Source organism: Cotesia glomerata, linkage group LG6 (genome assembly GCF_020080835.1).
Source record: "Cotesia glomerata isolate CgM1 linkage group LG6, MPM_Cglom_v2.3, whole genome shotgun sequence".
In the NCBI taxonomy this organism is placed as follows: Eukaryota; Metazoa; Arthropoda; class Insecta; order Hymenoptera; family Braconidae; genus Cotesia; species Cotesia glomerata.
In genome coordinates this window covers 4,121,838-4,148,088 of record NC_058163.1, presented here as the reverse complement: position 1 = coordinate 4,148,088, position 26,251 = coordinate 4,121,838, and the positions used below count along the sequence as shown (strand labels likewise).

The window sequence follows — 26,251 nt, the reverse complement described above, 5'->3', positions numbered from 1 at the left end:
TTTACTGCCAAGTCCGGTTAATTTTTTAGTAATTTCAGTAAAAACATTTTATTTTACTGTAATTTTTAATATTAATAGTCTAAAATAATCATTAATCTTGTCAATTTTTCACGTTTATTATTTTTAACCTTTGCAGTAAAAATTAATGGTCCTTTTCAATATTTTTTTTCATAGAATTTGTGAATAATTATTCAAAAAATTTAAATAAGATCATAAATTGCGGAATATCTTACTATAATTTATAAAGAAAATTTCTTTTAAGAAAAAGCACTAAAGTTTTAATTTCTCAAAAATTTTTTAAATTAAATCATAAAAAAGTCAATTTTAATTACAATCTAACATTTTTTTTTTTATTTTCGGCAACAAGTATAAATATATCCACAAAATGCCAGGTTATGGACCCAGTTTCTAAAAAAATCAAATTATCAACATACTTTCCGGAATTTCAAGCCCAAAAATAAACTCTAAAAATCCTGCGTGGATTTATCAGAGTTTTTTTACGTGTGAGTAGTCACTTTTAAATTTCTTAGTAATTTTAATAAAACTATTTTATTTTACTGTAATTTTTCTTTTAATAATTTTTAATCTTAATTTTTCAATGTTTTTTTCCCATTATAAAAAATACAAAAGCTTAAAATTTTCCGATTTTTAATTCTTTGAATCCTTTAAAATTAATGTGAGCATTCACTAGTATTTCTCAACAAGAGTACGATTTATTATATAAATAAATAGTATATTAAAAAGAAAATATCAATCTAAATAAATGTGTCTAAAGCATTGAATTTATCTCGACACTTAAATTTTTATTATGCAATCTGAGAGCCGGATAAATACACCAACAAGCAGCTTCTGTTGTTTAAGGTGTCATTTAAATTTATTCATTAATAATAAATAAATAGTTAGATAACTGCATTAAATATATATAAAGTATATAAACAAAGATGGTTATAGCCGGTGATTAGATATAGTTAACACTAAATATTAAAATGTGTGTGGTCTAAATAGGAATAACAGACAGCATGAATGAACAAGAGTAAGAGCTCGCGTTTATTATATTTTTTTTTTAACAAAAGTAAAACACATGATTGAGTGAAAAGATTTTCACACGAATCATGTTCCCGAGATAATGTGCACGTGGGTAATTAATTATGTAGGCGTTAGTTCTCGGCGGGGAGGTACATAAGAGAGCTGAGGAGTGAGGGTGTCTTATTAGTTGCAGTACACGGCAATCTTGAACTTTCCAGTTAAAGTACGTATACACTGTTACAACATTATATTCAATGAGACACTGAAAGTAACATGACCCACTGTCACATTTATAATTGTAATGCGTATAAACGGATTGTCCTACTAACTTGTAGGGTTAAGTTTACCGTCACAGTTATTTTTCCTTAATAATGCTCGATTCTTCTCTTTTGTCGTACATAATTAATTGATATTACAAATTACTCTATTAATTATATTTATATCATTTTTATACGAGAATTTTCTAGGAAATAAGAATATTTGATACACGGAAAAAAGTAAACTGTAATAAATAACAGTCGATTTATAATAAGTAATGGTAAACTGCTAAAAATTACCATTTCAAACAGTAAAATCGTGATTTTACTATTCACTTTATAATATTTACCATTTAAACGTTACAATTTACTCTTTACATGGAAAAAAATACTATTTAAAACAGTAATAATCGCTATGTAAATGTCTAAGATGTTTAAGTATAATAATTAAGAATTCAGACTTGATATTTATCATTTCGTACCTAAAAAATGATCTTATGATATGTAAAAAGTATAAAATAAAGTTAGTAAATTTCTAATATAAGCAACGTCAATATTTACAAAGTAAAAAGGTAAATTTTAAACGCAACGCTAAAAATCAAACTGTAATCATTGACTTGCTTGAACTGGTAAAATGTATATTTTAAAAGTATAATTTTTACTGTTTCAAATGTTAAATTCTCCCAGAGTGAGATGCCCTTCTCTTTCATCTAAGTTCCCCTTCTCCTCATTATATGGACTATATATTGAAATGGCAATTTTTACTGTTTGAAACTGTAATTTTTTAAGATGAAAGAGTCGTTATATACTATATTGACAGCTACTAATCACTTATTATAGATATTAAATTATAAATTGTGGCTTTTATACTTTCTACAATAAGTTCTGTAATATTTATATTTTTGCCACCCCGATGTCCGCTTTACTGTTTGAAACTATAAAAATTAACCGGAATCCAAGTGAATATTACAGTTTACTTTTTTCCGTGTACTAATGATAGTTGATAATATTGAAGCTGTAAAGTTGCTTGAAAAGTATTTTTCTTCTCAGACCTAAAGAATGTATCCAACATCCAGCAGAATAAATTATAAAAAAAGTTTAGTAAGTTAATTACGAATAAATTACAAGAAATTTTATTTGAAATTCTATTTTAATACGGCTCAAAGAACAGAAAATTTCTCCTGCTAATCGAAAAAAACATTAATTGTAATTAAACAGAACAGTATTAAGTTGAAATTTTCAATCCTTAACTTCTTATAAAACAGAGGAAGAGATTAAAAATAAATTTAGTTGAAAAATTGAATTTTTCAAAAGTTATCGTGTTTGACCCTCCATAAAAATTTAAAAAATCTACTCTATAAGCCATAAAAACCACTTTTCTAAGTAAAAATAGCAATTATTTACTGTAAACTATAAAAATAAGTTAAAAAATAATTTTAATAAGTTAATCACAAATAAATCATAAGAAATTTCATTGAAAATTCTATTTTAAAGCTTGTTTAAATTTTTCCGCGGATATTATTTGTTTTCAGGCGAATTGAATGCCCTATTTCGTTAAGATGTGAATCATAAAAAAGGACCAATTAGACTGTATTACTTTTGATCAGCCAAAGAACACAATTGAGTATAGTATCAACTTTCTTAAAGCTCTATTTACAAATAAATTTTTTTATATGGCTACTCAAAGGACACTAAATTTCTCCAACTGCCAGCCGAACAAAAGTAAATTGTAATGAAACAAATCAATATTAAGCTGCGATTTTCAATCCGCAACTTCCCATAAGGCAGATTAGGAGATAAAAAAATAAATTGAATTGAGATATGTATTTTTTCAAAAATTATGGTGTTTGTCCCTGCCTTAAAACTTGAAGAATCTACACTGTAAGCTATTAAAGCCACTTTTTTCATGCTTTAAAAAAAATACATATTTGTACTGTAAGAAAACTGAAATAATCTTCAAAAATACCAACTTTAACACCTATACGATTAATACTCACACCAAAAGTAATATTAAAGTCATAATTTTTTTAGATATTACCTTTTGTAGATAATTGTTATCTAAAAAGCGCCTGTATATTTACAAATTGTTAAACGTTAAATAAAATGTGTCTTTACACAAGTATCAAAGTGTTGGGGTTAATATTTACAAATAAATTTTTCTATATGGCTGCTCAAATAACAGAAAATTTCTCCAACTGCCAGCCGACCAAAAATTAATTATAATTAAACAAAACAATATTAAGGGGCAATTTTCAATCCTTCACTTCTTATTAGGCAAATGCAGAGATTCAAAAATAAATTGAGTTGAAAATTTTATTTTTTCAAAAGTTATCATGTTTGTACCTTCATAAAAACTTGAAGAACCTACACTGTAAGCTATTAAAATCACTTTTTTCATGCCTTAAAGAAAAATACGTATTTTCACTGTAAGATAATTGAAATAATACTAAAAAATACCAACTTTAACACCTATTCTATTAATACCACACCAAAAATAATATTAAAGCTATAATTTTCCTCGATTTTACCTTCTGTTAGTAATTGTTATCTAAAAAGCACCTAATTGTTCACAAATTGTTAAACGTTAAACAAAATGTGTCTTTACACAGTTATCAAAGTGTTGGTTAATATTTATCAATTAATATCTGGAATTGTTTTAATTAAGTTAATTGATAAAAAATTAAAGTAGAGGATGATTGTTCGAAGATATATTTCTACACTAATAAAAAAATTTACTTGACTCAAGTGCCAAAATCTTTTGAAGAAAATGATTTTCTTGAGTCAAAACAATAAATTCTTGAGTTAAAAAAATTATTCTTGGTCTAAAAAAATTTTCTTATTTCAAGAATTTATTCTCTTGACTCAAGAAAATCATTTTCTTCAAAATGGTATTAATGGTTAAAGATTTTAACTCTTGAGTCAAGTTAATTTTTTTATCAGTGTATAAATTGTCGCGAGGTTAAGTTTACTTTACTTAATTCAGATATTTTGTTGAGAGTGAAAGCAAGTTTTGGTACAGTAAAAATATGTATTGCTTCCAGGATTAATCTTTAGTATTTTCCCACAAGAATACCTCTTTCTTACTGAATAAAAAAATTTATGACGAAAAATACTTTTATATGTGTAATATAACTTAAAAATCTAGTGTAAAAAAATACCGCAGTTAAAAACAGGACTTTTAGATCAAATAGACCCAAATCGTACATTTTATCGAGGAACATTTTAAAAATATAAGAGTATAATTAAAATAAATGTACCTCGGGAGGGATTTTACTTAAAAATACCAGCAATTTAAACCATTATTAATATTATCATTATTATTATTATCATTATGCAGTAATACATCTTGGAAGGGTTACAATAAGGGCTGGTGTGCCGCTCTCGAGCAGCGACAGTGTGTGTAAGTGTATATGTCGGTGGGTCGATCGGTATCTGGGTCGCGGGTTTTGGCAACTACCAGCTCTGGCACCCTCCAGCTTCGCAAACCCGTTACCGACCTCCCACCCTCTCATTGTACATCTGCAACCCCCACCCCCACCCTCACTCATTTTCGCATCCGTACCAAATGAATACTCACATCATACATTCTACACTATATCATATTTTATGATCCACCTTTAACTCACACGCACGCGAGCTGGTGCGCTTTTTTCGCGGTGGAATGTTGCACCCGCGGAAATTCTTCTCTAATTTTTTAAATTTTCAGCCGACGCTCTCCCACTTCAAATGTCGGGTTGTAAATGTTATTTTTATTATCCGCGTAGGCGTTACATCCAGTCCTTTGTATTTATTCCAGTCTTGAGAATAATGGGAGTTGTGTTTGTCTGCGAAGATAGAACCAACGTCTATCTGGTTTACGACGCATGTCTTCTTAGTAGCAGTATATATTGCATGTAAAACCTATTTCGTCTATTTGTTTGGTTTAAAAATGTAAATATGTACAGACAGTATTTTTTTTTACTCCGATTCTAGGAAAAATCGTTAAATTTCAATGTCACGGAAATTTTTCACTCAATCACTGCACATCACACTCAATTGTCCGCGGTCGTCCGATGTTAATGGAAAATTACAAGCTGTGGTTGATTTTTTTCTCCTGTCAATTTTTATCAACTTTCGTTAATTGAATGGTTTTTATTTTAATTTATAATGAGATGGAAAAATTTTATTATTTTTTATATAAAAAATTAAATTGAAAAATTCAGATTTTTGATCAAATTTAAAATTTTGAATCAGTTGATAAACTTTATTTTATAAACTTGATCAGCAAAAATTGGGATTGTCGGTCAATGTAATAGCAATAAAAATGGAGATTTTGAAATAAAATAATTAAGTTTGTAACCTTCGAAAAAGCGGATTTGTGATCAAGGTACAATTGAGATGCCAGCGGTAATTATCATTAAGTATTAAAATTATTCAAAAATATCAATAATTTAGAAATGACATTGTGTCTTGTAGACTATTGATATTTTTTAATATATAAACTCATCTCGATATTACACTCCTTAGAACCTTTAATTTGAGTACCCACATGAATTTTTTTTATATATTTTATACATTATATATATAACAAATATCACATATATAAAATATATAAAAAAAAATCATGTGTGTATTCAAATGAAAGGTCTCGATAAGTGTAACATCAGGATGAGCTTATATCTTCAAAAATGTCAGTAATTTAGAAATCACATTGAATTTTGACATCGAATGATATTTTTTAAGATATAAGCTCATCTCGATGTTACACTCATCAGGACCTTTCATTTGAGTACCCACATGAATTTCTTACATATTTTACATATTATATATATACATATATATATATATATATATATATATATATATATATATATATATAACAAATATCAGATATATAAAATATATAAAAAAAATTAGGAAAACGGTTGACCCTAAGGGCCATCCCTGCAACTTCCCGCTACCTCCATACCTAAGTGCTCAACAATTCACTTATTTTTTAAGCTCTTCGATCTCAAAAATATAATTTTTAGGTAATTTTGAGCTCTCCGAGCTGAAATGAATCGCTGTTCTGTGCTTTTGAGCTCTTCGAGCTCAAAAGGCTAATGGAAGTTTTATAGAACACTATTTTTTGAATTTTCAAACCGCAATAACTTTTGAATGAATTAACCGATTTTCACGCGGTCTACGGCATTCAACGCAGTTTTTTGAGTTCTTTGAAAAATTTTTCAGCGTAAACTGGTCAGACTGAAAATTTCATAGAAATTCTGAAAAAAAAAAACATTTTTTTCAATTTTTTTCGACAACGATATCTCACGAACAAATCAACCGATTTTGACCGGGCTGGTGGCAATCGACGTGGTTTTTTGAGGTTAAGAGCTGATTAGTTTTTAGAATTGATCAGTTCAGCCGTTTAAAAGATATTTCAAAAAAACGAATTTTTGGAAATTTTATTTTTGAGATATCTCAAAATTGATCGACTCAAATTTTGTAAATTAGTATCAGAATTCTAGGGGCAAAGGAACTCTTCAGAACGCCGCTTATTTCGATCGAATCGGATGATCTGTTCAAAAGTTATGAGAGATTTACACACACACACACACACACGCACACATACAGACACGGTGACATCACCGCGGAAATAGTCAGGAAAGCTTCCTAGGACCTCAAAACGTCGAGATCTGATGAAAACTCGATTTTCGAAAAACGGGGTGAAAATAATAACTTCCCGATTTTTGAAAATTTCCAATTTTCTTAGCGGGAAGTTAAAAATCATGTGTGTATCCAAATGAAAGGTCTCGATAAGTGTAACATCAGAATGAGCTTATATCTTCAAAAATGTCAATAATTTAGAAATTACATTGAATTTTGTCATCTAATGATATTTTTTAAGATATAAGCTCATCTCGATGTTACACTCATCAGGACCTTTCATTTGAGTACCCACATGAATTTTTTACATATTTTCTATATTTTATATATAACAAATATCATATATAAAATATATAAAAAAAATCATGTGTGTATTCAAATGAAAGGTCTCGATAAGTGTAACATCAGGATGAGCTTATATCTTCAAAAATGTCATTAATTTCAAAATAACATTGAATTTTGTCATTTAATAATATTTTTCAAGATATAAGCTTATCTTGATATTACACTTATTGGAACTTTTTATTTGAGTACCCACATGAATTTTTTACATATTTTATGTATTATATATATAACAAATATCATATGAATAAAATATATAAAAAAATTCATGTGTGTATTCAAATAAAAGGTCTCGATGAGTGTAACATCGGAATGAGCTTATATCGTTAAAAGTGTCATTAATTAACCAATTATACGAATTTTCTGCATATTTTGTATATTATATAAGCAGCCCAGTTTTACCATTGACAGTAGCCATTACCGAATTATTAATATTATCTTTCATTTAATAATTATTAATTGTTATCTCCAACAAAACTGGAGACTCGAAAATTGTACTATTATTTCAGGTTATTAAATTCAAAATGGAGATATTAGTACTGATACATTACACTTGTATGTTTTCACGCCTGCTGGGCGCAAGGCACTGCCGTGTCTCTACACAATACATTATCTATAATTTATTCGAACATAAAGATAAATAAATAAACACATGAATACGTGATTAATAATTTTCTCTAATGAAACCTAATTATTACTAGAGATCACTTAAAGAATTTCTATTTATATAAAATGATAAATATTACGAATTAAAATAAATAGAGTAGGCGAGTATTTTTTTTTTTATTAAAAAGTAGAGTAGTAAGTCTGGTACTTTATCACATTATATAAAACCGAGAAAGCTCAACTCGGCAGCGATAAAAGGTTAATTAAATAAAAATAAATGTAGGTATCTGTAACAAGATAAACATGCGACGATAAAAAATAAATAAAAATAAATTTATTTGCGATGACAATTATAAGTGATTTGTTAGTGAAACATATTGGCGGTTTTAATGTAAATTCATCGTGTGTTGTGGTGCTCGTGTGGATGTGAGTAATATGTATGTAGGTGTAGGCATAGGTACAGGGTGCTTATTGCAGGAAATGCGTGTACAACTTAGCTTAAACATTTTCCAATTAGTGTGAGAGTATTTGAAAAGCATCAGCCACATTAATAGCGAGTAAAGTTAAAGCGCCGGCAGATCAAAGCCGTACACACATGAACAAATCTTCAAAGCGAGGTTTTAGAGTTTAATCCACCGAAACAGTTACAAGTCTGTGCAGTTCTATAACCTAGATAAACTGTTTTATTTTAATTATGTTGTGTTATTGCTATTAATTTTTTTTTTTGCTTTTATTGAGAGATTAGTGATTTGATTACGGTATTGATAGTCTAGAATATATGGCCTAGAGTCTGGACTATGGGAACGGAAAAATATTCTGCTAGTGCTTCACATGCGAAAATAACTTCAATGTAGTTATTTTTTCATAAAGAATTTATATAACTTTTGATGGCAATGATGGAATTGTTTATATTTTGATGACAATCTTCTAGAACATGTCTTTTAGATCTTTTACCGATAATTATAAGAGAACAAAAAAGTTTAGTGGTGTCTAATCAGTAAAAGCTACTAGAAAATAGGTGTTTTTAACAAAAAAAAATTAGGAAAACGGTTGACCCTGAAGGCCATCCCTGCGACTTCCCGCCAATTCTAAACCTAAACGCTTGAAATTGCACTTATGACGTTTTTGAGCTCTTCGAGCTCATAAATACAATTTGTGTTATTTTGAGCTCTCCGAGCTCAAAAAATAGCTTTTATATGCTTTTGAGCTCTTCGAGCTTAAAAGTTTGATAGAATTTTAGTAAAACACTATTTTTTGAAATTTCAAATCGCAATAACTTTTGAATGAATGAACCGATTTTCGCGCAGTTGGTGGCATTCGACGCAGTTTTTTAAGCTTCATAAAGAATCTTCAAGTTTAAATTGATAGAACGGAAAATTTCGCAGTAATTCCGAAAAAATACTTTTTTCGATTTTCTTTCGTCAACGATAACTCACAAACGAATCAACCGATTTTGACCGGACCGGCGGCGATCGACGTGGTTTTTTGATGTTAAGAGCTGATCAGTTTTTGAAATTGATCGGTAGAGCCGTTTAAAAGTTATTCCAAAAAAACATTTGAAAAAAATTTTTTTTGTAGTTTTTTTGCGATTTCTCAAAATCTACCCGTCCGAATCGTTCCTAAGTATATTCAAAATCTAAGTTCAGTCAAGCCCTTTCGAATGGCGCCAACCGCGATCAAATCGGTCAAGCCGGTTTAAAAGTTATAAGAGGTTTACATACATCCACACACACACACACACACACACACACACACACACACACACACACTCCATCGTGGGAATAGTCAGGGACGCTTCCTAGGACCTCGAAACGTCGAGATTCGATTAAAACTCGATTTTCGTAAAACGGGGTGAAAACAATAACTTCCCGGTTTTTGAAAATCTTCCATTTTCTTAGCGGGGAGTTGAAAATTTTTATTATTACTTAATCAGCAAAAACTACTAAAAAATGGGTGTTTTCGACAAAAAATATAGATACTTTTGATGGCAATGATGGAATTTTCTAGATTTTGCTGAGAATTTTCTAGAACATGTTTTTTAGATCTTTCACCACTAATTATGAGGGAAGAAAAATGTTTAGAGGTGTTTAATCGGTAAAAACTAATAAAAAAATGGATTTTTTCGACAAAAAATAAATACTTTTTGATGTAACTTTTGATGGCATTGATAAAATTTTCTAGATTTTGCTGATAATCTTTTGGAGCATTTCTTTTTTAATGCCAATCATAAATTATGAAGAAAAAAAATGTTTTTAGGTATTTAATCAGTAAAAACTACTGAAAAATGGATGTTTTTGACAAAAAAATTGATACTCTTTGATGTAACTTTTGATGTCAAAAATAGAATTTTTTCAATTTTGCTGAGGACATTCTAGGAAATGTCTTTTCGAGTTTAAAGCATAATTTATAAGAAAACAAAAATATTTACTAGCATTTAACTTGCAAAAGCAACCGGAAAATAACAATTTTCACAATTTAAATAACAATAAAATGAAATTAAAAATTTAAACTGTAAAGTGTAAATTATAAATGTAAATTCGGCTAATCGATAGTGTAATTGCTTGAAAAAGGTAAAAAATAAATGGTCTGTGAGAGGTTTAAATTCAAAAAAACTTTTTCCGACAAAAGTTCCCCAGTTTTAAAACTGTAAAAGAATAAATATATCAGATTTACTGATGGTAGATGGGTGGAATTGTTCGCTCTTACTTTTTAGTGGCGAAGGCTCAAATAAGAGTCGAATAAAGTTTAAGTCCGTAGTCCGGGGGTGGAGTTGAGGTGGAGATAAATCAAGACGAAGATGGAAATACAGATAGAGATAAAGGCCCGTTGAAGGGAAAGAGGAGAGCTCAATTCTCGGCATCAGGTGAACTAGGTGAATTTTGTGGGAGATTACCGAGCTCTTGGATTTTGTTTACGCTAATAGCTTAGACACTTATATGAGGATTTGACTTAATTGACCATCAAGTGTTTTCCATCAATTTTAACCAATTTGATAAATAAAAAATTCTATAAATTAATGAACAAAATAAATTAATGAAAAATATTCCAATTAGTTGATTTTTAAGTCGGACATTTATAAACTATGATATCTTTTGAACGCATTATTCGATTTTGATCTTCTTGACGGCAATCAACGCAATTTTTCAAGCTAAAAAAAGTCTATACATAGTTTTGGGTCAATTGGTTCATATATTCAAAAGTTATCTAAAAAAAACGTCGATTTTTTTGGAATATTTTTTAAACTTCCCGATTGACTTCAAATTCTAATCAAATTTAAGTTTCGAAATAAAATTTTGATTTGCGCACTGATAGAACAATTTATTAACTATTAATAATTTTATTTATTTAAAAACAATTATTTAATTTATTAAATTTTAAAAAATATTTTTCAATATTTAACAAATATTTATTTGGGAAGAAAGTACATTTATTAATAGTTAATAAATATTTATTAGTAGTTAACAAATATTTATAAACAGTTAATAAATATTTTGTTGAGTGAATTTGTTTCGCTTGCAATGTCATATAATATGAAGATTGCTTATGGGGCATTCCATGCAAAATGGGAAAATGACTAAAATTAAAAAATTTCTCTAATTCATTCTAATTTAGTTCTAATTTATTATTAAAAGTTTATATTTTACTAATTTGTAAAGAAAATTTTTTTTTAATCAATAAGAAAATCGATTTTTCTCTCCTAGTAACTTTTCAGCCTGACTAACTTGTATCCGGATCAAATGTTGTTTTAATAGTTTTAACAACAAATTTATTTTGTGTTTGTTATTAACTAACATATTTATTATTATGGTTTTAAGAACAAATTTTTTTATGTTCGTTATTAATTAACACCTATGTTTATCAAGATCGTTGTCAGCATGCTAAATCCTTTATTTGTGTTTTTTAATTAGTTTTTTTCAATCATCCTAAATAATTTATAGTGAAATATATAAACAATAATGTTTCTAAGGTTGAAATAATAGAAAAGTCTTTTTAATAAACAACTTGATGTACAAATTTTGTACTTGTCGCACCAGTTACAAATGCCTGTCCCACCAGTTGCAATAAAAAAAAATTTTTTTAATTGTTTGTAATTGTTACGTAGGTAATCAGTCTAATTCTTCATAATATTGAATGTTTGTAGGATTAACTTTGTATTGAGAGGGAAATATTTTTTAAAAGTTTAGCGGTCGAACTGAAATTTGACTTTAAGTATACCGCAGTAAGAGAGGATTTTTCTTAGTCCCACCAGTCACACTCAGTCAAATGATAATTACGAGAAATTTAAAAAGTGATCGAGGTTTTTGACAAAAGGATGTTGTTAATTAGTTATTCTTCTATATTATAAGACAAATTTTACTATAGTATAAGTTTCAGGCATATAATTATAGCTTATAATTGATGGAATTCCAGAGTGAAATGTCTCACCAGTCATTATGGAATGCTCTTTATAAACAAAAATCATCTTCATAAATTATTTGCATTAATTATATTACATTATAATAACGTTTATTGTAAAATATCAAATTCTATCACAGCTTATAATTATCTTTTATATTTTTAAATATTAAAAACGTTAATTTATTTAGTGAATTGAATTATTATCATGTATTCCAGCTATAGGGTTATAAAAAGTTTCAAAAGAAAATTGCTATTTTTGCTTTTTATTTCAAATAAATATTTGTTAACAGTTAACAAATATTCATTAACCATTAATAAATATTTATTAACAGTTAATAAATTTTACTTAACAAATAACTTATTAACTGTTAATAAATATTTATTGAATCTCATGATGTTAGAAAACCATTTATTAACAGTTAATAAAACTTATTAAATATAAACAAATCCTTCTATCAGTGCGCGTGTCAAATTTCTCAATCGGTTGATTAGTTCTAAAGATCATGTACAACAAAAAAGTTGCACACGGGCTCATTCTCTTAAATATAGTCAAAGTTATTTCCTGAGGCCTTAAAATGTCAAAATTTGATAAAAACTCTTGACTTGAATTTAAAAAAATTTGCAATTTCACAAACCGGGAAGTTAAAAAAACAATTTAATTATTATATTATATAAATATATTCCTCGAAAAAGCCCAGCGATACTAATTACCATGTTTAGCCAGAAGAAATTCCTCCAAAAAAGGAACGAGTGATGCCCATTTGGACAAATTGACCGATTCCAGACCTAGCCCAAGGCCTCGGGACCCTCGGGGCTGACAATTATCAAATTAACTTAATATTTATGAGCCCCTAATGTAATAGCAGCCTAGTCACGTCCACTGGACGACGGTCCTTGTCATATTTCACCTCTTTCTCTCCAGGTTACTCAAACAAAAAAAATTCCCCTCGCAAATATAAAAAATAAATGTAATATAATATTACACATCTATAAAAATGTAAAACTAAAAACACAAGATTACATCTTCATTATACACCAAATCCGTTACGGTCTTCATCGTAAAATCTTTGATGAGTTCATTAGGACCTACGTTTAGTTTTAGCCTCTTTGCATTTTAGGGCTTTCATTTGGATAAGTCAATAAACTTTTTGCTTTGAAAAAATTTTAGTAAATTAGTTGACTTTTTTTTTTTTAAATTAGTATGCATATAATAAAGTAGAAAGCTCCTTAAAATCATACTGTATCTGAGTAAAATTTTTTCATTTAAAAAGCGAAATGAGTTATAAATAAAATATGTAGGGGAGGAGGGGGGGGAGCAAAATGGGGTACCCCCAAAATTTTGTAAGAAAAATTTTTTTTTCCAAAAAGCTCTTTTAGCTTTCTAAAATATATTTTAACGTCATTTCGTACAATTTCAGAGGAAAAAAATTTTTTTAATTAAAAAACATGAAAAAATTTTTTTTTTCTAATTTTTTTTGCATACAGTAAAAAAATTTTCGTCAAATTTAACACAAATATTTGTGTTACTGACTGTTTTTACACAAACTAATGTTAATTTTACATTCTAGTGTGTTAACTCAATACATGAGAATGTAAAATTCTACAGACTAGAGTGTAATTTGCTACACAAAAATTTTTACACTTTACACATTGACGAAAAATTTTTTACTGTGCAGTAATTTTTATCGTCATTGTGCATTGTAATCATTTTTTTTTCACATCTAAGATTTTTTTTTCTAAATTTTTAAGTTCTCACTTTACAAATGAATAATTTAAAAAAAAAAAAAATCGGGAAGTCATTGGTTTCATGCCAGTTTTCGAAAATCAAGTTCTAATCTGATCTCCAGATATTTTTAAGGTCTTAGGAAGTAGCTCTTAATATCCCTACGAGGATTTCTATCAGGGCGTGTGTGTGTGTGTGTGTGTGTGTGTGTGTGTGTGTGTGTGTGTGTGTGTGTGTGTGTGTGTGTGTGTGTGTGTGTGTGTGTGTGTGTAAACCTCTCATAACTTTTGAGCAACTCCACTAATTTGAACGACAATCGCGTCATTCGATAAGGTTCAGCGAAACTTAGACTTCCTCATAAATTTAAAATAACTTTTTTCTTTTAACAGCTTTTAAACAGATGTAACGATCAATTCCAAAATCTAAACAGTTCTTTAATTTAAAAAACGACGTTGACTGCTGCAAACCGCATCAAAATCGGGTGATTCGTTGAAGAGAAATCGTACATTAATTATTTCAAAAAAGTATGTTTTTCAAATAACATCGAATTTATTCTCGAATTATTTTTGATGACATAATTTAACTATGAATGCTCAGAAAACTGAGTCAAAGGCCGCCAATTTCTTCAAAATCATTTGGTGCGCTTGTGAGATATTTAATTTAAAAAGTAAGATCTTCAGGCCTACAAGATTATTCAACTTGAAAAAATTTTCCTGAATCCCTAAACCAAGAAAGAGAGTGCAAAAAAATTACGAATCTTTTTTTTCATGCTATTTTTTTGAATTGCGTGAGAACTATGAGTCTAAAAATTTTTTCACCGGGAATTCCAAAAACTAGAATTTTCTCAAGAGAACTCTTTTTTTTATCTTGATATTATTTTTACTCAAGCGAAACCCGTCAAAAATTATTACAAAGTTTTAAAATTTTTTTTACTACCTCAATTCCTGTTAGGAGTATATTGCTTCAACTAACAATGTCTCTTTTTTGGGTGATTTGTTCCTCTCTTTGGGTTCTTTCGTAGACTTATCGATAAGAAAATGTTATTTTTTTAACGATATTTCATTTTCGGATGAAGAAATTTTTTTTTTTCACTTTTTCAGGGAGTACCCCATTTTGCCCGCAAAAAAAAAAATTTTTTTTCCACGGCAACTTGAAATTTGATTATTTTTCTTTAATTACGACTGAAAACGAGAAAAATCAGCGAATTTAAGTCCTTAAAATCATAACGATTTCTTAAGTACCCCATTTTGCCCCCTATAATAAACGATTAATTACTCTGTGTCAGGGTTCATGGATTCGGTGACGTCATCAAAGCTGTAGAAATTGCTTGAAAAAAAATTCAGTAAATTGGTCGACTTTCTTTTTAAAAAAATTAGTATGATTCAAAAAAATGAGCTTGTAACTTTTGGAAAAATTAATCTTACTGACCGTACATTCTTTATTTTAAAAGAATTTTGAAAATGAATAATTTTAAAAAGTAGCAAGTTATTTCGGTCAGATTTTGAGAATAAGAGTTTTAATCAGATCTCCAGGTTTTGAGCTCCTAGGAAGCCGATCTGACTATTCCCGGCTGGACGTCCGGCTGTGTGAGTGTATGTAAATAAAATTTAGTCGTAGGATATCTTTAGAAGGAATCGAACCGATCTAGATGAGCGACACGGCCTTCGAAAGTGTTAATTGAGACTTCGATCTGATTAGATTTTAAAGTCAATCGTACTTTGCCCGAGAAAAAGATTTGAAAAACAAATAAAACACCAACAAAATACAATTGTTTTTTAACTTTTGTTCTAAATAACTTTATAAATATTTGACTAATCAACTTCAGACAGAGACACTTTTTTGGACTTAAAAAACTAAGTCGAATGCCTTGAGCAAGTCTAAATCAAACGACAAGTTCAAAAATTCTAGCCATTTTGTAATTTCTAAAGAATTCTTTTTTTGATCTAACTCTTAAATTCTTCGATCCATCGACTCAACAGCTTATAAACTATTTTTGTACTTGAAAAATTACGTTAAAAAATTATAGTAATTTAAAAATTTCTAAATTTTGCTCAAAAATCAATCTATTGAAAGATTTTTTAGTTTTTAATCTCAAAAACTTTCTCTTTTATTATTTAATTTAAATTTTCTCATATGTTGTGGAATTTCCCTGAAAATTCCGAGAGAAAAGGAGCGTTGCACTGTGGGAAATCGAGAATGATTTATTGTCCTCTTGCACTGGAAATTAAAATGGTACGCTCTGGTGTTATGTTGGGTAGAGTCTTATGTGCAGCGAACATATAACTGTGAAAACGAATGAAATAGAGAAGAGCCGGATTGGGAATAAGAACAACTTTTGCTGGATATTTATTTAGCTGACGGCTATAAATTATAATCTGTAAGTTACAACCTGAAGAGTGGGGAGTGTTTTTTTTTCGTAGATTTTATGTTTAGAAATTTAACTATTGCACTGTCTTTAAGACGGAAGGTTTAAAATAATTCGCTATTTTCTGACATAGTTTTTCGTCGAACTAACACAGAAAAAGTGTTTGGTTTTATAAATTATGCCTGATATCTATAAACAAAGAAACAAAAAAATTTTTTTACTTTAATTGATTTTTAAATTTTATCAAAAATAAAATTTGAATTGATTAAATTATTAAATTTATCATTTAAGTAACAGGAAAAAATTTTTTTAAACTTTATAATTAAATATCTCGTTAAACAAGCGACATATCGACAAGTGCGACATGTATTTTTTGTAGAATATTAAACGATTTACAAAAAAGATCTCATGATTTTTTAATAAATTCACTCTTTCAAAATTTATATAAGGTTAAAGTCAGACATTTATGACTTTTAAGAGTTTCTTTATTAAATGATAAATTCTTTTATAAAATTATGCTTCAAGTAATTTTAAAATTTATGTATCCTAATATTTCGGTATATTTTTCGATGGGTGGTCAAGCAAATTGAATTGCGGAATATTTGAGAGGCTTTATAGGGACAATAAGCAATAAGTCAGGAAAAGTCAGACATGATAATAGCTGGGCGTGAAAGATCTCTCCCCTTTCTCACATTCTTATAATAGTGTCAATTATTTAACAGTGGTTCTCTGTAATAGGTATCTCGATCCGCTCGATATTTTTATTTCACAACACATTTCATTTCATTTAAAACTGTGTCATATGAATTATTATTAAAATTTTTTTATTGAGAAATAAACATAGAATAACTTCTCACGAAGAGAAATTTTCTTTAATAATTCCTGATCTAATTATAATTTTTTCAATAGTTATTCACAAATACACTGTAAAAAAATATTGAAAAGTACTATTAATTTTTACTGCAAAAATAATAAACATGAAAAAAGAAGATTAATAATTATTAAAAGAAAAATTACAGTAAAAACTCTGATAAATTCACGCCGGATTTTTAGAGTTGATTTTTGGGCTTGAAATTTCGGAAAGTATGTTGATAATTTGATTTTTATAGAAACTGGGCCCATAACCTGGCATTTTGTGGATATATTTATACTTGTTGCCGAAAATATAAAAAAAATGTTAGATTGTAATTAAAATTGACTTTTTTATGATTTAATTAAAAAAATTTTTGAGAAATTCAAACTTTAGTGCTTTTTCTTGAAAGAAATTTTCTTTATAAATTATAGTAAGATATTCCGCAATTTACGATCTTATTTCAATTTTTTGAATAATTATCCACAAATACTATGAAAAAAAAATATTGAAAAGTACCATTAATTTTTACTGCAAAGGTTAAAAATAATAAACGTGAAAAATTGATAAGATTAATAATTATTTTAGACTATTAATATTAAAAATTACAGTAAAATAAAATGTTTTTACTGAAATTACTAAAAAATTAACCGGACTTGGCAGTAAAAATTAATCAAAATGCCGGAATTATCCACCGACTTTGAGGCGGCGCTGCAATCGCTCTCGGCTTATTAGCTGTATAAAAAATTACACATTTTGGTGATCAGTTGTTGCTCAATTACAGTTAATTCTAACAACACTTTTATACAATTATCATTAAAATTAAATTTTATCCAATTAGTTAAATATTATTTGTAAAAATGTACTTTAATGACATTTGTTATTTTTTTTACTATTAGCTATTATTCTATATATATTTTCAAGTGAAATAACCTTAAAAAATAAATTAAATCTAAAAAATTAATTAAACATTAAATTTTATTGAACTAAATTCTTTTTCAAAATATAAAACCTATAAAATTAATAATAATTCTGTGTGCAATAATCTTATTAAAATAAAATCTAATTTTTTCGAAAACAAAAACCCGATAAAATTACTTTAAGAAAATAAAAAATGTAAAAGGAAGATATCTCAAAAAAATTGAGCAAACAAACCTTGAGGTAAACTCTAATATTTACTTATAAGTAGATCTTTAGTCCCGAAATGAAGATACTAGGCTAATAGACTCGTGAGATGAAAAGAAGAATAAAAAATGATTAGTTAGCGAGACCTCCCAGAATATCTGAAGAAGCGGCAAATTACAGGATCCTCGTCAACGTCACGAAGGCACGAAAAGCGTAAGTTAATGAAACCAGGTTCTCAATTCTCAATACCCGCAAGAGCTAAGTCTCTAAAAGATCTACTGGTTGCACGCACCTCTCAATATATCTCGTCTCTTCTCTTAACCACAAATGTGTGGGCGATCGTAAGAGCACCCGCGTAAATAACTTTCAAAGAAATCTATATTGAACACTTCTCAACTCAACAACTTCCATTACGTTATTTTACCTATTTATTTATACGAACACGCTCTTTAAGAGTCTTGAAGTTTATCAAAGATTAATATTATATAGATGTATATACCGTTTAGACGATCAAGGGCTCGGTCGGTCTTATTCAATTACTACTTTCACGTGTCAAGTGCAGGTGACACTTGAGTTTCCATCTTACTTTTCTTGTGTTCTATTCCTTTTAATATATATTGATGGTTGATTTTTGCTTTTCGAGTGTCGATTTTTACTTTAGTTTTAAAATCGGACAAAGAAATTTTTAATTAAAAACAATTCTACTCCAATAAAAAAAAATTTTTTTAATTCAGAAATATTTTATATTTAACAAAATCGGTTTAAAGACTAATAAATTTTCTTTGTCTTCAATTCATAATTCTTGGTTTTAAAATGTTATATCTTCAGTCAATAATTTAAACAATTATCTTCGGACGGTAATAAAATTCTACCATAAAATTTTATTTAAAAAAAAAATCGGAAAATAATTGCGTTTTCTTTTCAGAACTTCAATTTATTTCTAATAAAAAAATCGAAAGAAAAATTACTTGATTGAAAAAAATATCGTTAAATGTAGAATAAAATTATTTAATAGAGAAGAAAGTGTCTGAATTTAAAACTTTCTTGTTTTTTTAAAGAAATCAATTTTTAAATTTGAAAAATCGATCTTTATTAGAGTTAATAAAATTATTTCTTCAGTAAATAATCGCAAAAAACATCAAAATATCTCAGGGGCACAGGTGTAATCAAAATGGCCGGTAAATTTTAAAATGGCTACCATGGCGGGATTTTTTTTAATTAATTTGAATTTCGCGGGAATATTTTAAGTAACATTTTTTTTTGTATTAAGTATTTTTTAAGTAGTTTCTTCATTAAACAAGGCAAATAAGCTGTTCAACTTCATTAAAAAATTCTCTTAATTCAACAGAAATTTTTTATATTTAACAAAATCGGTTTAAAGACTACACTGATAGAAGGATTTGTTTATAGTTAAAAATATTTGTTAATATTTAACAAATCATTTATTAGAGACCACTTTTTAGTCCTTAACAAATATTTCTTAGTATTTAAAAAGATTTATTAATATTTAATAAATGAATATCTGATTTATTAAATACAAACAAATCATTTTAAATACTAAGAAATATTTGTTTGATACTAAAAAATGGTCTCTAATAAATGATTTGTTAACTATTAACAAATATTTTTTTAATACAAATAAATCCTTCTATCAGTGTACTAAATTTTGTTTGTCTTCAATTTATAATTCTTGGTTTCAAAATGTTATATCTTCTGTCGGTAACTCAAGAAATTATCTTTGATCGGTAATAAAATTCTACCATAAAATTTTATTTTACAAAAAACGGAAAATGAATACGTTTTCTTTACAGAACTTTAATTTTTTCTAATAAAATAATCAAAAAAAAAATTATCTAATTGAAAAAAATATTGAGTGTAGCATAAAATAATTAAAAAAACAAAAAGAAAGTCTGGATTAAAAAATTTCTTGTTTTTAAACTTTTTTTTTTCTCAAATAAAATTTGAAATTTTACAATAAAATCTTTATTAGATTCAATAAAATTATTTCTTCGGTAAATAATCGCAAAAAACATCAAAATATCTAACGAACACAGTTACAATCAAAATGGCCGGAAAATTTTTAAATGGCCGCCATGGCGGGATTTTTTAAAATTAATTTGAATTGCGCGGGAATATTTAAAGTATCATTTTTCTTGTATTAAGTACTTTTTAAGTAGTTTCTTTATTAAAGAAGGCAAATAAGCTGTTAAAAGCAAAAAATCTACTCAAACATGTTGTGCAATGTCTCGAGCTTTATTCTATTGATTCGCGAGTTTGTTTCTTGAATTAAGAAAAGTAAATATTTAGAAGCATTAGTGGAATCTTGAAGAAAATATTCATCAAGTATTTTTTATTTTTACGCTCAGAGAAAAATTTTATTTCGCCACTTTCTTTTCAAATATTTATTTCAAAGAGGATGAATTAAGCCCGAATTGTTTTACGCACAAAATTGCGGTCGTAGGTCGTAAAAAAAAGGCTATGATAAATCGGTTTCGGAGACACGCCAGTCTGTCTGGTTATTTTCAACTTAAAAGTAAAACTCTACCAACTTTTCCTTAAAAAAAGCATAAATAAAAAAGAATCCCGTCTTTTTTTTTATTATTTTTATTATTTTTTGACAAAAAATATTTTTTTCTTCTGTTTTTGGGTGATTTACAAATAATCGAATGGACCGGATGTTTCCGTTTAGCCGGCTCATTCTGGGAACTAAATAAATAATCTACGGTCAAGTTATTTAAGGAAAAATAAATACATTAACAGCCGAGAGGTGTTGCCACTTTTTTTACAATTTCTGAAAGTATTAAATAATTTTTTTTTACGTTATTGCGCGTGTAATCGTTACATTATCGATTTATCGGTTGTAATATCCGGTTAATTTATTTTATTTTTAATTTTATGGAAGAACATGTTTGTTGAAAAACTATTTAGAGTAAAAAATAAAAACTGTTGTGTATTTTATTTTTTTTTTTTTTTAATCATAAATAACTTTTAAAAAATCAGTGGACCTTTTCAATTTATGTTTTCTTTTTAAAGACATATGATACTGTAATAAAAATGAAATTTACGAACCTAAGAGTCTTTTGTCTTTCTAAGAAATTTTTCTAAATCACTAAATTTAAAGACCATCTGTTTTTTTTTAGTGAAAAATAAATCACAAATAAATAAAGAATTATTCTAAAAATATTTTATTTTTTTTTTTAAACTTAAAAATTTAATAAAATATTGTTTTAAATAAAAATTTGTGAATTTTTAAAGGTTTAATTTTTTTTTATCACTAAATAATTTTTTTTTTAATTGTCGGCCCATTTTCTTCATGTAAAATTATATTTAATCCTCATAGTAAGACAAAAAGTTATTGTGAGAAAAAAAGTATGAGGTGAAACGAAAAAAAAAAAAATTAATTGAGGAAACAATATCAGAAAATATAATTTCATATATTTTCACAGACGTTTCGCAAGCTTAACAAAACTCTTTAGTGTCTGACAACACGTAATATATATTTAAGTACACACGAGTAGTTTACTTCAAGCACAATTTAACTGTTGCCAAGAATGATGACACGTCAGAGACAAGCTTGTTCATATTTTCTTTTATTAATTGCGACAACTTTTTTATTTTTCTTATTTATTGTTTCTTTTTTACCGACGGTAAATATTTTACCTTATCAAATTACACAACCTAGTCACCGCGGACAATTAGCTCTGATGAGAAAAAAATTTCATTGTCATTAATTTATATTTCTAAAGAATAAACATAAACATTTTGTTTATTATTTTGATTAAAATGATACAAAAGATTTAGTAAATTCAAATTAAACGGCGATAAACAAATATCTACTGTACACTAAAAAAAATTTTAATAAATTAATTACAAGAAATTTTATTTAAAATTCAATTTTAAAGCTTGTTTAAATTTTCCCGCGGATAGTATTTGTTTTCATTCGAATTGAACGCCCTCTTTCGTTCCAGTGTGAATTATAAAAAAGGACCAATTAAAGGCTTTTTATATGGCTGCTTAAAAGCCAGAAAATTTCTCCAACTGCTAGCTGAACAAGAATTGATTATAATTAAACAAAACAATATTAACCTGAAATTTTTAATCCTTCAATTCTTTATTAGGCAAATAAATAGATTAAAAAATAAATTGAGATGAAAAATTTATTTTTTCAAAAGTTATCGTGTTTGTCCCTCCGTAAAAATTTGAAAAATCTACAATATAAGCCATTAGAACTACTTTTCTCAACAAAAATAGCAATTATCTACTGTAAACTATGAAAAGTTAAAAATTAGTTTTAATGAGTTAATTACAAATAAATTACTAATTTCATTTAAAATTATATTTTAAAGCTTGTTTGAATTTTCCCGCAGATAGTATCTGTTTTCATACGAATTGAACGTCTTCTTTCGTTCTGATGTAAATCATAAAAAAGGACCAATTAAAGATCGTACCTTTGGTCAGTCAAAGAACACAATTGAGCATAAAAGTAGCTGTTTAAAAGCCTATTTACAAATAAATTTTTCTATGTGACTTTCCAAAAGATAGACAATTTTTCCAACTTCCAGCTAAAAAAAAATTAATTATAATTAAAGAATTTTGAGCTGCAATTTTCAAACCTTCACTTCTTATCAAGAAGATGAGGAGATTGAATAATAAATTGAGTAGAAAAATTTATTTTGTCAAAAGTTATCGTGTTTATTCCTCCATAAAAATTTGAAAATCTACATTATAAGCCATAAAAACCACTTTTGAATGAAAAAATAGCAATTATCTACTGTAAACTATAAGAATAAATTTAAAAAATAGTTTTATTGAGTTAATTATAAACAAATTACAAGAAATTTTATTTCAAATTCAATTTTAAAGCTTGTTTAAATTTTCCCGCGGATAACATTTGTTTTCAGCTAAAGAATTGTGTATAGTATCAGCTGTCTTAAAACTCTATTTACAAATAAATTTTTCTATATAGCCAAAAAAAAAATTAGTTATAATTAAACAAAACAATATTAAGCTGCAATTTTCAATCTTTCACTTCCTATAAGACAGATAAGGAGATTAAAAAATAAATTGAGTTGAAAAATTTATTTTTTCAAAAGTTATCGTGTTTGTCCCTTCATAAAATTTGAAAAATCTACAATATGAGCCATTAAAACTACTTTTTTATGTAAAAATAGTAACGAATCGATTTACAAAAAAATTTTGATAAGTTCAGCGATGATTTTTCTTTCTAAGCTTACATTTTCAACCAACTAATTTTATATTTTTACTAAAAAATAATTGATTGAATTTAGTAAAATGAGAACTTAATATTTTAATTCACCTTCCAATTAACGGAAAAAAATTTCTTCGAAAATATTCACTCAGAATAATTAAAGAAAGAACTGATAAAAAACGCTAAGCACGCGGGAAAAAATTTTTTAGTGAGTTAGTTTGTGTCCTATTACTGAAAGTTCTCAAATTACCCAAGCTAATCACTCCACGGATAAAATAACCTCTCGAATAATAATACACTAATAACAGAATTGAAAGTAGTACTTTAGCTCCGTAAACATGAATATTAAAATCGGGAATATTAAATGTAAATGAATGAATATAATAAAATAAATATGATTTTTAGAGATTTAAACTCGTAAAAATACTTCAGTGAGTAATCGATACGGCCGTGGAGTAAATGTATACATATTTTTAACCGATGTACCAAGAAATAAGTAAAATCAAGTCGAGTTAAGTCAAGTGACTGACCCTTTTTATGAAATATCATACATACCTATGTATACCTATATGTAGGATATATATTCAAGGTATTTAAGGTGGCAGACAAGTTATCTGACATCTTTTCACGCATCTCATACTCGATTACGTTCGAAAAATACTCACCTGTACACTTAATACTCAATCGCATGTAAATGAGTTATAAATCCGATAAATAATGTGTGATTTTACATTTTTTTTCTTTCCTTTTTTTTTTCTTTTCACTGTATTATACATGTACTATACGCTTTTAAAGATTATTTAGGAAGACCGAGATAACATTTGCAGATTAAGATTTTAAAAGATTTCTTCTCGAGTAAATATTTAAAATTGATAAAGGTCTTGAGGTTTTTTTTTCGAAAAAGCCGAGGTTCTAAATCTGATAAACTTCTTTTTTATTTTTATTACTAACTCAAAAATTACTATCTTTATTTTTACAAACATTTTTTTTTTCTTTTCAAAATTTCAGTTTTTTTTTCGAATTTTTTATTTAATGACAATAATCTTAAGTATTTGTTATTTTTATTAAAAATTTCATTTTAGCCAAAAATTTTGAAAAAAAAATATTCAGACCTTTTTAGTAGATCTTATAAAATGTTACAACTTTTATTCTAAACTTTTTTTCTTAACTATCAAATTTTCCTAGTTGATAAGCCTATTGATCAAAAATTTCACGAAAAGCGTATTTCATGAATCTAAAAATTAGGAAAACGGTTGACCCTAAAGGCCATCCCTGTCCGTGTAAAAATTATCTGATATCATGATGAAATTTATTATGAATATCATAATGAATTTCATATTTTGACACAAATATGAGATTCATATAAAAGCTATATCAATATTCATTTGAAACCCGTAATAAGTAAAATACTTATGTGAACGAATTTTTTTTAAGTAAATTAGTAAAATTTTCATTTTTTCTGTTAATCAGAGGAAAAGTATAATTGAGAAAAACAGTATTTTTAACATGCACTATACTGTTGAACTACTTTACTTTCTTTCTTGATTTTCTTAACTTAGAAGAATATTTAGAAAAACACTATTTTGGTCTGAATAAAATTTTTGACTGATAAAATTTTTTCGTCTTACGATAGTTATTTTTTATTTTGAAAACAATATAAATCCTCCTAAAAATTTCTTTAATTTAATTAATTTGCATTATTTCCTGTATATAGTTATGACTCAATAATTTTATATCACGATTTAAAAAGGCTAACAATATCATTATTATAACATTCTGATTTTATGCAGATATGACCATCACTTTATTATGAATTCATCTTAATATCATAATGATTTCATAATCAACTTACTCGAAGTTTTTTTCCTCTAACAAGAAAAATAAAAATTTTATAATCTAGTTAAAAAATAAAATTTGTTCCGATAAATATTTTACTTATTACGAGTATCAAATGTATATTAATATGGCTTTTATATGAATCTCATATTTGTGTCAAAATATGAGATTCATAATGAACCTCATCATGATATCAGATGATTTTTACAAGGGTGCAATTTCTCGCTAACTCCATACCTAAACATTAAAAAAAACATTTTTTTCAATTTTTTTCGACAACGATATCTCACGAATGAATTAACAGAATTTAACCGGGCCGATGGCGATCAACGTGGTTTTTTGAGGTTAAAAGCTGATTAGTTTTTGGAATCGGTAAAGCCGTTAAAAAGTTATTCCATAAAAACCTTTTTTTGAAAATTTTATTTTTGAGATTTCTCAAAATCTAGCGAACCGAATCGATTAAAATTTTTACGAAATTTAATGGCAATGATACTCTTTGGATCGCCACCTATCTCGATCCGATCGGTCGAGTCGTTTAAGAGTTATAAGAGTTTTACATACATATACACACACATACACACAGAAAAAAATGTTCTTGAATCAGGTATATAATTTTGAAAAACTTTATCTTCTTGATTTGAGTGAAAAAATTTTTAAACTAAGAAATTTTTACTTGATTTGAGTAAATTTTACTTGATTCAAAAATTTTTCGTCTAGAATTTAGAGAATTACCCTCTTCAAAATTATTTTCTTGGTTCAAGAATTTTCTACTTGAATCAAGTTAATTTTTTTTTTTCAGTGTTCAGATAAACAGATACCATCGCGAAAATAGTCGGAGAAGCTTCCTATTTGATGAAAACTCGATTTTCGAAAAACGGGGTAAAAA

The 26,251-nt window shown here is 27.2% G+C and overlaps 2 protein-coding genes across 2 annotated transcripts in view; one reads left to right on the top strand and one right to left on the bottom strand.

Annotated features, from left to right (window-relative positions):
* The window catches only part of LOC123266706 (mediator of RNA polymerase II transcription subunit 20), a 66,105-nt gene that overhangs the window by 18,554 nt on the left and 21,300 nt on the right, over positions 1-26,251 (bottom strand). The gene's annotated exons all lie outside the window — the stretch shown is intronic.
* The window catches only part of LOC123266705 (facilitated trehalose transporter Tret1-2 homolog), a 49,163-nt gene that overhangs the window by 5,467 nt on the left and 17,445 nt on the right, over positions 1-26,251 (top strand). The window lies entirely within an intron of this gene.